Here is a 13,422-nt window from a genome sequence, read left to right as displayed (position 1 = left end):
CATGACTACAAGTCTACGAGGCAACATGGCTGAAAGACTACGATTCTACGAAACTACAAGGCTGCATCGCTCCAACTAACAACAATTGCTCCATTCAGCAGCGGGAGTTAATTTATCTCATACAAGAAACTTGATGTAAGTAGTTACTATTCCTACCAACATTTGGCCTAACATGTTGTGTTGAATTAAGAATTATTTAATTTTTATGTGGGATGCGGGATGGTCTCTCATAGTTGCAAGAGAAGGAAGGCTTCGCTAGACATCAAGGAAAAGGAAGATTGTCTTGTATGATAATGTTTCTCAGCTGTCTCAAGGCATAGTAATCGACTCAGTAATGTATACTACTTCGTTTGAATTTCACATGATAAAAAATACTGCAAGTGCTGATTTGGTAACAGGAATTGGAAAAATAAACGAACTCTGAATACAATTGCATGTCTCATTTCAAAAAAAAATTTCCTTTAATTGAAAATTTCTCAGATATAACAAGGAGCAAACGGAGAACACCAACAGCAATCTTGCCAAAAATAACCTGAAGCACACGCAGAAACCCAACCAAGTCTTGCCTGAAATAACCAGGAGCACACGGAGAACACCAACAGAAGACTTGAAAATCCAGCACAGTCAATACATTTAATCGTATGCGCGGCCGGACAAACAAACTACAAAATAATGTGCAATCTGCAAGCCAGCAGCGCGCCGTGCCAGCCCCGCGCCCCAATTACTTGGTCACACCACCTGCGCTGCGAGTGGACAGAGCAGCCCGTCCAGAGTCCCAGCAGTCAAGTCCTAAAATTTGATTTCAAAAACCCTGGAAAATTTTGAACCGTGACATTATTATGCTTAAGTCATTATGAAAAGATTTTATAATATCAAAGAGATTTGATGACAATGTTAATTTTTTTTAGTTAATGTGGGATGTGTCGTTAATCGTTTGGTAGAATGTAACCTCGGTAGGAAATAACTAAAGATTTCATGTGAGGGACTGCATATGTCAAATCAGTTAACCCAGCCAGCATATGTTGACTCCAAGCTAGGTTATGTTGTTTCTCGAGCAATGGAATTAAATAATAATAAATTTGCATTTCAAGTTGTGGCAAAAACTTTTAAAAACTTTTCCAGATGGAGAGGATCAGGTGTGTGATTAATGGAGTGAGTTGCCAGACTGGTCACGGTGCACGCATAACCGCTCACGATTCGTTGGTATCAAGTTTAAGTATAGAATGAAAGAAGTCGCGGAATCATTTCGTGACAGACAAAAATTCAAACACTTTAACCTTTGTGCTGATTCTGCAATATTTCCATTAATTTAAGTGCAGTTCTTCGCCAGCAGCAAACCTGCACATCGGGTTAACTCTGGGCAGACATGACTCTCTCGGAAGAAGGTATCGGCCTGCAACGTGTAGGAGCTTATTCCAGCTCAAATATCTGAGAAATGTATCAAAACTTTTGCGGAACAAGTGGCTGCGGCACCTGAAACAGATTCTCGACACCAAAAGCAAACCTCTGCCTCCTCGTGGCACCGCTGGGTAAACAAATTTGGTCATTGCGGAGCCGATCCATCAGGGTTCCCCATCTCAATACAGTGAGAGACGACACTTCTCCGGTACTGGCATGGAGAGCTAGGAGCAGTCGGGTAGCCCTTTATCGGGTCAATGGTTATGTGAGAGACCATGGTGAGCATCAGCTAGTATGTACATTGGCTTGGTTATTCAAAACTAGGTCAACCGTGGTTAGCAAAATGTTGCAGTTGCGATGAAACTGCGAATATGTTTCCCTTTACACATTGATGCCGTATGACATGAAAATCACTTATAACATCGTATTAATAATAATGCTCAAAGACTTATAGCTTTGACATCAGTGCTAACCCTGAGAGATGCTCCCCTCCCGATGTAGGGATGACACGAAAGTGGCGACACTGCCCGCTACTATCAGAAGAACTTGCTGGAGTGCCTAGGTACTGTCTGTGTGGATGGTCTCAGTCCGGTAGAGACGCCAGACCATCAGAGTAACTGACTGGGTCTTGGTGTGGTCTATCTGTGGTGTCAGCTTTAAAGTCTGGCAGCTGGGCTGGCTATCTCCTGCCTCCATGCCTCTTGGTAGACAGCGTGTGGTATACATAAAAATAGGTAGGTTTAGGCGTGTGCATAGTATCTGCATCGTGGAGTTGAATATGTATTCCACTTATTGGATTTGTTGAATTTTGTCGAGATGAATGTCTATTTTACGCGAATTTCCATCACCCCAGACCTTCTGTGGAGACGATTCGCTCTGCAAAGCCATGCATATGTACTCGCTCGTCATGAGAGTCAGCTGGCAACAACTTACCACCACGACCTTCATCGACGACTCTGTCCTCGAAGGACCTTCAGTTCGGCTTCGCATCATTTCATTATCTCAACTTTTGAGACAACATATAATTTGGAGCACCACCAGGAGCTGGTGGTTTGCGGCGAAGGTTGCTGGCACATTGTTGCACATGCGCTATTCGCGGCAGGTGTTCAGAGTTGAAGCCAGGGGTGTCCTGGCTGGCCGTGTTCGCTAACTCGTCAGTACATTGGACGAGTGTCGCGGGTTCGATCCCAGTACTGAGACATGGCTCAATTGATTGACCTTCGATACTGTGGCCATGCGGTTCGGAGTACGCTATTGTTTAAGAGGTTCCCTCTCTGGCAAATAGTGTGACGTTAATTATCATAGATGATATATAATTTTTATAAACGTCTTGTCTTGCGACGAGGTCATTAAAGGCGCCAACAGTAACACAAACCGACATTCACCAGTGATGTTGGGGGATGGAAGCGATCCTGGCCTACCAAGTATTTTGTTTTTGTAAATTTATCAGAAATATTCATGTAAAATTACGGATATTTGTAAATGTATAGATATACATGAAAACAACTGAATCACTACAAAATCGTGCTAAGAGTAATACTGGGTTCGTATTCTTACCCGAGCATTTATGCTTGGTGTTGCCCCAGTACCTTCATTAGTTAAATTTCCCTGAATAGCATTCCAGTTTTAACTGCGCAAATAAAAAAAATGATATAACAAAATAAAGTCATTTATTGAATATTCGATTTTTTCTTTGGTTTTAAAAAAATTATGCTTGAATGAAAAATAATTTAAGATATAAAATTATACGCCAATTTTCGTAAGAAATAGTGGGTATTATTTCGAAAAACCTTTTCTTGTATGCAAAATTAACCACAGCCATGTGTTGTACAATTTTGCAATATATTTATTGTAGTATTACAAACTATTCCGTTTTCCAAAGGAATCTTTTGTACAAGTTCAGAAAAAACTTTTTCTGTGTATAGTAAAGAACCCTCCAGCGTTAGTCGGGAAACCGTTGAAAACCGAAATCAAGATAAACGGACCGAGATTACATCCAGGTTCTCTGGAATGGGAATCCAGTGCCTCACCACTGTGGAGCCTCGCGCCGGTATATAAAGGATATATGGTGGGAAAAATTTTCAGTTTGTTGGGCTTCGATGCCTTTTGCTCATGTCTCTAGTATTCCCCTCGTTGCTGTATTGTGTTTGAGAAATAACTTCGTTTCACACTTGAGTGAGCTAATCAGAACGAAGCTTCTGTGTTATATAACTTCCGCGAATCACCTGAAAAATGACTCAATGCTAAAAAGTATTTCTTCCAGCCACAAAAGTAAAAAGAAATAATTTATCTTCCAAATACTCTAAATATGAAACTTCTAAAACTAGTGCCCTGTCAAATCCTCATTTTCTAAAATTAAATTTTCAATTTTAATCACAAAGAAGTAGTATAGCTTGGCCGGTCCGGAAACAGGCCTTAAGGCTGTGGAGCCGAGAGCCGACTCCGCCATCTTGGATTGTGACGTCACGACGGCCATCTTGGATGGTTGTGACCTTGACCTTTGACCTTGACCTTGAATTTGATCCTCAAAATCCGCCAAAATTGGGCAAAATTTGCCCAAAATTCCTCAAAAATCGCCAAAATTTCCATTTCTGTGGAAAAAAGTTCCGCCAAAAAATCTCAAAAAATTCCACAAATTAAAAATTTCTCATTTCGAGGGAAAAATTTCCCGTTTCGAGGGAAATATTCCCGTTTTTAGTCCTTAAAAATCCCAGCGGCTGAAAATTCCTAAAACTGGCTTAAGCATCCTTAACTCAAGCCTCAGTTAAGCCATTTCTAGGAATAAGGATACCATGACCGCCATCTTGGATTATGTCGCCACCGTTGCAATTTTAGTTACGGCCGCCATCTTTAAATTTATTATCCGATTTTAATGAAAAAAAAATTTAAAATTCATAAAACAAATTAAATAATAAAATTTTTAATAAAATATTTAAAAAACAAACATTTACGACACGGAGCTCGGAGTCCTCGGTTCGAACCCGACGAGTGCAAAAAAAATAAAAATGGCGACCGATCCATCCCCCGAGGTGGCTGCAGGCATACTGACTCCCACCACTTTTTATCATCATCTAGTATGACGTCATGGCCGCCATATTGTCTTCGATGCTGGAAGCCATCATCATTGTATCGTCGGCTAGAGTGCGCCGATGACATGTTAGTTTAATTCGTATCCGCAAGAGTGCAGTAATCATTTATTACTGTGACATCCGCCATCTTGTCATTTGGCCGCCATCTTGAAAATACGTAATTATTTAGTTAGAAATTCGGGAAAAGTTCCAAAATTCATTAAAAAAATCACACATTAATTTACATATTGATTCGATCGATTCCCGTCCTCGGTTCGATACCCGATCGTTGCAATAATGTTTAATCTTATGTAAAAAAAATAATTTAAATAAACCATGTTCAACATTCTTAAAGAGACTTTAAATCCTCTACTACCACCATCCTATCAGACATCAAGACCACCATATTGGAAATGTGTAATTTTAATGCTAGAAATCCGGGAAAAAGTTCAGAAATCATTAAATAAATTTCCGATCAATATACTGATTAATTAGATCGACTAAGATCCTTGGTACGATCTAGGATGATGCAAAAAAAATTAAATATATCATCAATTTAACATAATAGTAACAGGTTCGAGGAATTAAACACCGCAAGTTCTTTTACAAACATAATATTTATTACATAATTTCTATTATACTACAGGATCACTTACGAAAGCCAACAATCTTATAATCATTTAGTTCCGCAGCGGTGTGAAATGACTAATTCTTAGCTCCAATCGGTTTATACTAGACAGAGTCCAGCCAGAACCTTTACAGACATAGTCCACCTCTTCTTGACAGAGTTTCTGGATACCGTTTTTAACAGTTTGCTTCACATCGTTAGAACTGTAAATTACTGCAGCAGATGTCTTGAATGCACACTTCTTCACTTCGTCATCGAACGGATATGGCTTTCCATATATACAGTCCAACCACAAGTTATATTTCAAAGGTCCGTTTGTTGCTACATCATCAGTAAGCTGATTGATTATCTTCTGTCTGATATCGTCAAGAAAATTACAAATGTCCTTCGACTCACCGAACGTATTTAGATAATAGTAGTCTTTCAACGTTCCACGAAATGCAGACTGCGCCAAGTAGAAGCCATTATCGTTCACTTGTAATGCTACGAACACAGTCTTAGGTTTAGTTCCATGTTCAGACGTCATAACAATCGGTTGCTGGGCATCTGTTTTTTTGGTTGTACGCTTTCGTGTCTCCAATCTAAAGCGAGGAGTCGAAATGTCGGCAGGTAGTTCAGCAGTAGGAGCACAGACTCCACCTTTACATTTTTTCGCATGATGTCGCAAACTGTCAATTCGAGTAAACCATTTAAGGCACTCATCACATCGAAACTTCATGCGAGAAGGATTCTTCGCGCATTTGCTCCGCTCATGTCTTCATGCATCATGGTAAAATGCGAACGACGTATCACAGTAGCTGCAAGGATACCGTGGTGATGAAGACGATCCTTTCAGACCCGATCCAGATACAGGCGTTGCAACAGTAGTACCATTTCCAGGCATTCTCTTATGCACATCGATGCATCGTTGTTGCGCCGAAACCTTTACTTTCTGCCGCACAGCAGGACCTTTGCATGCCTTCATGTGCGTTTTCATATTATCTTTTCAAGCAAACTGCTTATGACATTTCTCACAAACAAACATTTTACGATATAGGTTCTTGGCACATTCGCTCCTCTCGTGTCGCCGAGCATTGCTGTTGTTTGAGAAAATCTTGTCACAGTAACAGCACCGATGTTCGCTAGTTGTCAAATCAGCATCCATTGAAGTCTCCATCGAGGTCGTATCGTCGATCGTCGTGGTTTCCTGCACATCCAGCTCAGTAGTCATTAAGCTATCTTCTGCTGGTGGTATCACATCTGTTGAAATCTCCTCCAATGTTGACATCGTCGTCGTTGCCAACGGGATCTGCTCCACCATTGTCGTCGCTGTCGTCAAGGTTCCCGTAGACGATGATACAACGTCCATCGAGTACGACGTTAAAGTCGGTAAATATGCCATCGAGTTCTCAAGAACAGGTAATTACGCGACTTATTCACCAGATGAAATAATCTAGGTGATCCTTACACCGTCGACGACAGTAACAAACTGAGCGACCTGCTGTCTAGGACTCGCTTATATACATGCACCGGATGGAATAATACGCAAGTCAAATCAAGAACCACTTACTATAATACCAGAGTCAAAACAACATTAAAAATAGAAGGACCATCACGAAAAGGCAGCACATTTGGAAGCACCGACAACGAAAAGGCAGCACCGACAACGAAAAGGCAGCACCGACAACGAAAAGGCAGCACATTTGGAAGCACCAACAACGAAAAGGCAGCACCGACAACGAAAAGGCAGCACATTTGGAAGCACCGACAACGAAAAGGCAGCAGCGACAACGAAAAGGCAGCACATTTGGAAGCACCGACAACGAAAAGGCAGCACATTTGGAAGCACCGACAACGAAAAGGCAGCACCGACAACGAAAAGGCAGCACATTTGGAAGCACCGACAAAGAAAAGGCAGCACCGCCAACGAAAAGGAAGCACATTTGGAAGCACCGACAAAGAAAAGGCAGCACCGCCAACGAAAAGGAAGCACATTTGGAAGCACCGACAACGAAAAGGCAGCACCGCCAAAGAAAAGACAGCACATTTGGAAGCACCGACAACGAAAAGGAAGCACCATCAACGAAAAGGCCGCACCGCCAACGAAAAGGAAGCACATTTGGAAGCACCGGCAAAGAAAAGGCAGCACCGCCCACGAAAAGGAATGCCATTTGGAAGCACCGACAAAGAAAAGGCAGCACCGACAACGAAAAGGAAGCACATTTGGAAGCACCGACAACGAAAAGGCAGCACCGACAACGAAAAGGCAGCACATTTGGAAGCACCGACAAAGAAAAGGCAGCACCGCCAACGAAAAGGAAGCACATTTGGAAGCACCGACAAAGAAAAGGCAGCACCGCCAACGAAAAGGAAGCACATTTGGAAGCACCGACAACGAAAAGAAAGCACCGCCAAAGAAAAGACAGCACATTTGGAAGCACCGACAACGAAAAGGAAGCACCATCAACGAAAAGGCCGCACCGCCAACGAAAAGGAAGCACATTTGGAAGCACCGGCAAAGAAAAGGCAGCACCGCCCACGAAAAGGAAGCACATTTGGAAGCACCGACAACGAAAAGGAAGCACCATCAACGAAAAGGCCGCACCGTAAACGAAAAGGAAGCACATTTGGAAGCACCGGCAAAGAAAAGGCAGCACCGCCCACGAAAAGGAAGCACATTTGGAAGCACCGACAAAGAAAAGGCAGCACCGCCAACGAAAAGGAAGCACATTTGGAAGCACCGACAACGAAAAGGCAGCACCATCGACGAAAAGGAAGCACATTAATTTGTCATTGACTGCAATATTCATTGGTTCCAATATTCATTGGTTCCAATATTCATTGGCTCCAATATTTAATGGCTCCAATATTCATTGACTCCAATATTCATTGGCTCTATCAGTCATTGACACCTACAGTCTTTTGGTCCCAAAAGTCTTTTGGCTCCAAATATATTAGGCTAGAATTCTTCGAGTCTAAGAGACTATGAGACCACATGGTTACAGAACTACGTGACTACGAATCTTCAAGTTTACGAGACTGCGAGGCTACAGAGCTACGAAGCCTCTAGTACACAGGTTTACGTGACTGCGAGGATACAGGACTACCAGTCTGCATGAGTACTTGACTACGAAGCTACTCGTCTACAAGGCTACAATTACAGCATCTGTTTTCGTCAGAATTTTCTCTTTTGCTCCAACTGCACCACCAGCATTATGTTATAAGATTACAAGGCCGCCTGCTTACGTAGCTTCAAGTCTACGAGGATACTTGGATACGTAGCTTCAATTCTACGAGGTCCTAAGACTTCATGACTACGAGACTACGAACCATGAGGTTACGAGACTATCGATGCCATTCTTCTTATGCGACCGATAGTGAACAACCCGCATCCCGCATAAAATAAATAAATATTATTTTACCTGCAAGCAAAACGTGACGTCATCTGATGTTGAAAAGCGGAACTGCTTGCAGCAAGTACCTTTGCATGAAATAAATTAACTCTCACCACTGAATAGTGCTATTGTAGTCAGTCAGAGACATAAAGTTTCGTAGCCATGCGGCCAATTAGTCATGCATTCTCGTAACCATGCGTTCTGGAAGCTTCGTAGTCCTATAGCCTCGCGATGACGTAACCTTGAAGACTTGCAATCGCATAGTCTCGTAACCTCATGGTTCGTAGTCTCGTAGTCATGAAGTCTTAGGACCTCGTAGAATTGAAGCTACGTATCCAAGTATCCTCGTAGACTTGAAGCTACGTAAGCAGGCGGCCTTGTAATCTTATAACATAATGCTGGTGGTGCAGTTGGAGCAAAAGAGAAAATTCTGACGAAAACAGATGCTGTAATTGTAGCCTTGTAGACGAGTAGCTTCGTAGTCAAGTACTCATGCAGACTGGTAGTCCTGTATCCTCGCAGTCACGTAAACCTGTGTACTAGAGGCTTCGTAGCTCTGTAGCCTCGCAGTCTCGTAAACTTGAAGATTCGTAGTCACGTAGTTCTGTAACCATGTGGTCTCATAGTCTCTTAGACTCGAAGAATTCTAGCCTAATATATTTGGAGCCAAAATACTTTTGGGACCAAAAGACTGTAGGTGTCAATGACTGATGGAGCCAATGAATATTGGAGTCAATGAATATTGGAGCCATTGAATATTGGAGCCAATTAATATTGGAGCCAATGAATATTGGAACCAATGAATATTGCAGTCAATGACAAATTAATGTGCTTCCTTTTCGTCGATGGTGCTGCCTTTTCGTTGTCGGTGCTTCCAAATGTGCTTCCTTTTCGTTGGCGGTGCTGCCTTTTCTTTGTCGGTGCTTCCAAATGTGCTTCCTTTTCGTGGGCGGTGCTGCCTTTTCTTTGCCGGTGCTTCCAAATGTGCTTCCTTTTCGTTGGCGGTGCGGCCTTTTCGTTGATGGTGCTTCCTTTTCGTTGTCGGTGCTTCCAAATGTGCTGTCTTTTCTTTGGCGGTGCTGCCTTTTCTTTGTCGGTGCTTCCAAATGTGCTTCCTTTTCGTTGGCGGTGCTGCCTTTTCTTTGTCGGTGCTTCCAAATGTGCTGCCTTTTCGTTGTCGGTGCTGCCTTTTCGTTGTCGGTGCTTCCAAATGTGCTGCCTTTTCGTTGTCGGTGCTGCCTTTTCGTTGTCGGTGCTGCCTTTTCTTTGTCGGTGCTTCCAAATGTGCTTCCTTTTCGTGGGCGGTGCTGCCTTTTCTTTGCCGGTGCTTCCAAATGTGCTTCCTTTTCGTTGGCGGTGCGGCCTTTTCGTTGATGGTGCTTCCTTTTCGTTGTCGGTGCTTCCAAATGTGCTGTCTTTTCTTTGGCGGTGCTGCCTTTTCGCTGTCGGTGCTTCCAAATGTGCTTCCTTTTCGTTGGCGGTGCTGCCTTTTCTTTGTCGGTGCTTCCAAATGTGCTTCCTTTTCGTTGGCGGTGCTGCCTTTTCTTTGTCGGTGCTTCCAAATGTGCTGCCTTTTCGTTGTCGGTGCTGCCTTTTCGTTGTCGGTGCTTCCAAATGTGCTGCCTTTTCGTTGTCGGTGCTGCCTTTTCGTTGTCGGTGCTTCCAAATGTGCTGCCTTTTCGTTGTCGCTGCTGCCTTTTCGTTGTCGGTGCTTCCAAATGTGCTGCGTTTTCGTTGTCGGTGCTGCCTTTTCGTTGTTGGTGCTTCCAAATGTGCTGCCTTTTCGTTGTCGGTGCTGCCTTTTTGTTGTCGGTGCTTCCAAATGTGCTGCCTTTTCGTTGTCGGTGCTTCCAAATGTGCTGCCTTTTCGTTGATGGTCCTTCTATTTTTAATGTTGTTTTGACTCTGGTATTATAGTAAGTGGTTCTTGATTTGACTTGCGTATTATTCCATCCGGTGCATGTATATAAGCGAGTCCTAGACAGCAGGTCGCTCAGTTTGTTACTGTCGTCGACGGTGTAAGGATCACCTAGATTATTTCATCTGGTGAATAAGTCGCGTAATTACCTGTTCTTGAGAACTCGATGGCATATTTACCGACTTTAACGTCGTACTCGATGGACGTTGTATCATCGTCTACGGGAACCTTGACGACAGCGACGACAATGGTGGAGCAGATCCCGTTGGCAACGACGACGATGTCAACATTGGAGGAGATTTCAACAGATGTGATACCACCAGCAGAAGATAGCTTAATGACTACTGAGCTGGATGTGCAGGAAACCACGACGATCGACGATACGACCTCGATGGAGACTTCAATGGATGCTGATTTGACAACTAGCGAACATCGGTGCTGTTACTGTGACAAGATTTTCTCAAACAACAGCAATGCTCGGCGACACGAGAGGAGCGAATGTGCCAAGAACCTATATCGTAAAATGTTTGTTTGTGAGAAATGTCATAAGCAGTTTGCTTGAAAAGATAATATGAAAACGCACATGAAGGCATGCAAAGGTCCTGCTGTGCGGCAGAAAGTAAAGGTTTCGGCGCAACAACGATGCATCGATGTGCATAAGAGAATGCCTGGAAATGGTACTACTGTTGCAACGCCTGTATCTGGATCGGGTCTGAAAGGATCGTCTTCATCACCACGGTATCCTTGCAGCTACTGTGATACGTCGTTCGCATTTTACCATGATGCATGAAGACATGAGCGGAGCAAATGCGCGAAGAATCCTTCTCGCATGAAGTTTCGATGTGATGAGTGCCTTAAATGGTTTACTCGAATTGACAGTTTGCGACATCATGCGAAAAAATGTAAAGGTGGAGTCTGTGCTCCTACTGCTGAACTACCTGCCGACATTTCGACTCCTCGCTTTAGATTGGAGACACGAAAGCGTACAACCAAAAAAACAGATGCCCAGCAACCGATTGTTATGACGTCTGAACATGGAACTAAACCTAAGACTGTGTTCGTAGCATTACAAGTGAACGATAATGGCTTCTACTTGGCGCAGTCTGCATTTCGTGGAACGTTGAAAGACTACTATTATATAAATACGTTCGGTGAGTCGAAGGACATTTGTAATTTTCTTGACGATATCAGACAGAAGATAATCAATCAGCTTACTGATGATGTAGCAACAAACGGACCTTTGAAATATAACTTGTGGTTGGACTGTATATATGGAAAGCCATATCCGTTCGATGACGAAGTGAAGAAGTGTGCATTCAAGACATCTGCTGCAGTAATTTACAGTTCTAACGATGTGAAGCAAACTGTTAAAAACGGTATCCAGAAACTCTGTCAAGAAGAGGTGGACTATGTCTGTAAAGGTTCTGGCTGGACTCTGTCTAGTATAAACCGATTGGAGCTAAGAATTAGTCATTTCACACCGCTGCGGAACTAAATGATTATAAGATTGTTGGCTTTCGTAAGTGATCCTGTAGTAGAATAGAAATTATGTAATAAATATTATGTTTGTAAAAGAACTTGCGGTGTTTAATTCCTCGAACCTGTTACTATTATGTTAAATTGATGATATATTTAATTTTTTTTGCATCATCCTAGATCGTACCAAGGATCTTAGTCGATCTAATTAATCAGTATATTGATCGGAAATTTATTTAATGATTTCTGAACTTTTTCCCGGATCTCTAGCATTAAAATTACACATTTCCAATATGGTGGTCTTGATGTCTGATAGGATGGTGGTAGTAGAGGATTTAAAGTCTCTTTAAGAATGTTGAACATGGTTTATTTAAATTATTATTTTTTACATAAGATTAAACATTATTGCAACGATCGGGTATCGAACCGAGGACGGGAATCGATCGAATCAATATGTAAATTAATGAGTGATTTATTTAATGAATTTTGGAACTTTTCCCGAATTTCTAACTAAATAATTACGGATTTTCAAGATGGCGGCCAAATGACAAGATGGCGGATGTCACAGTAATAAATGATTACTGCACTCTTGCGGATACGAATTAAACTAACATGTCATCGGCGCACTCTAGCCGACGATACAATGATGATGGCTTCCAGCATCGAAGACAAGATGGCGGCCATGACGTCATACTAGATGATGATAAAAAGTGGTGGGAGTCAGTATGCCTGCAGCCACCTCGGGGGAAGGATCGGTCGCCATTTTTATTTTTTTTGCACTCGTCGGGTTCGAACCGAGGACTCCGAGCTCCGTGTCGTAAATGTTTGTTTTTTAAATATTTTATTAAAAATTTTATTATTTAATTTGTTTTATGAATTTTAAATTTTTTTTTCATTAAAATCGGATAATAAATTTAAAGATGGCGGCCGTAACTAAAATTGCAACGGTGGCGACATAATCCAAGATGGCGGTCATGGTATCCTTATTCCTAGAAATGGCTTAACTGAGGCTTGAGTTTAGGATGCTTAAGCCAGTTTTAGGAATTTTCAGCCGCTGGGATTTTTAAGGACTAAAAACGGGAATTTTTCCCTCGAAACGGGAAATTTTTCCCTCGAAATGAGAAATTTTTCATTTGTGGAATTTTTTGAGATTTTTTGGCGGAACTTTTTTCCACAGAAATGGAAATTTTGGCGATTTTTGAGGAATTTTGGGCAAATTTTGCCCAATTTTGGCGGATTTTGAGGATCAAATTCAAGGTCAAGGTCAAAGGTCAAGGTCACAACCATCCAAGATGGCCGTCGTGACGTCACAATCCAAGATGGCGGAGTCGGCTCTCGGCTCCACAGCCTTAAGGCCTGTTTCCGGACCGGCCAAGCTATACTACTCAAAGAGTATCTAGAATCTGCCCTGCGAGTTAAAGGTGAAAAATAAAATAATGTTCACGAAAAACAATATTAACTGTATAATATAAACATTCAACCTTTTCGATTTTCGTTACACGAATTAAGTTTCTTAAACCAATACATATCGTATAATTATTTCCATATTTTAGTAGTGAA

Source organism: Bacillus rossius, chromosome 3 (genome assembly GCF_032445375.1).
Source record: "Bacillus rossius redtenbacheri isolate Brsri chromosome 3, Brsri_v3, whole genome shotgun sequence".
Lineage (NCBI taxonomy): Eukaryota > Metazoa > Arthropoda > Insecta > Phasmatodea > Bacillidae > Bacillus > Bacillus rossius.
The sequence above is the reverse complement of the archived record's forward strand: the minus strand, read 5'-3'. Positions refer to the sequence as shown.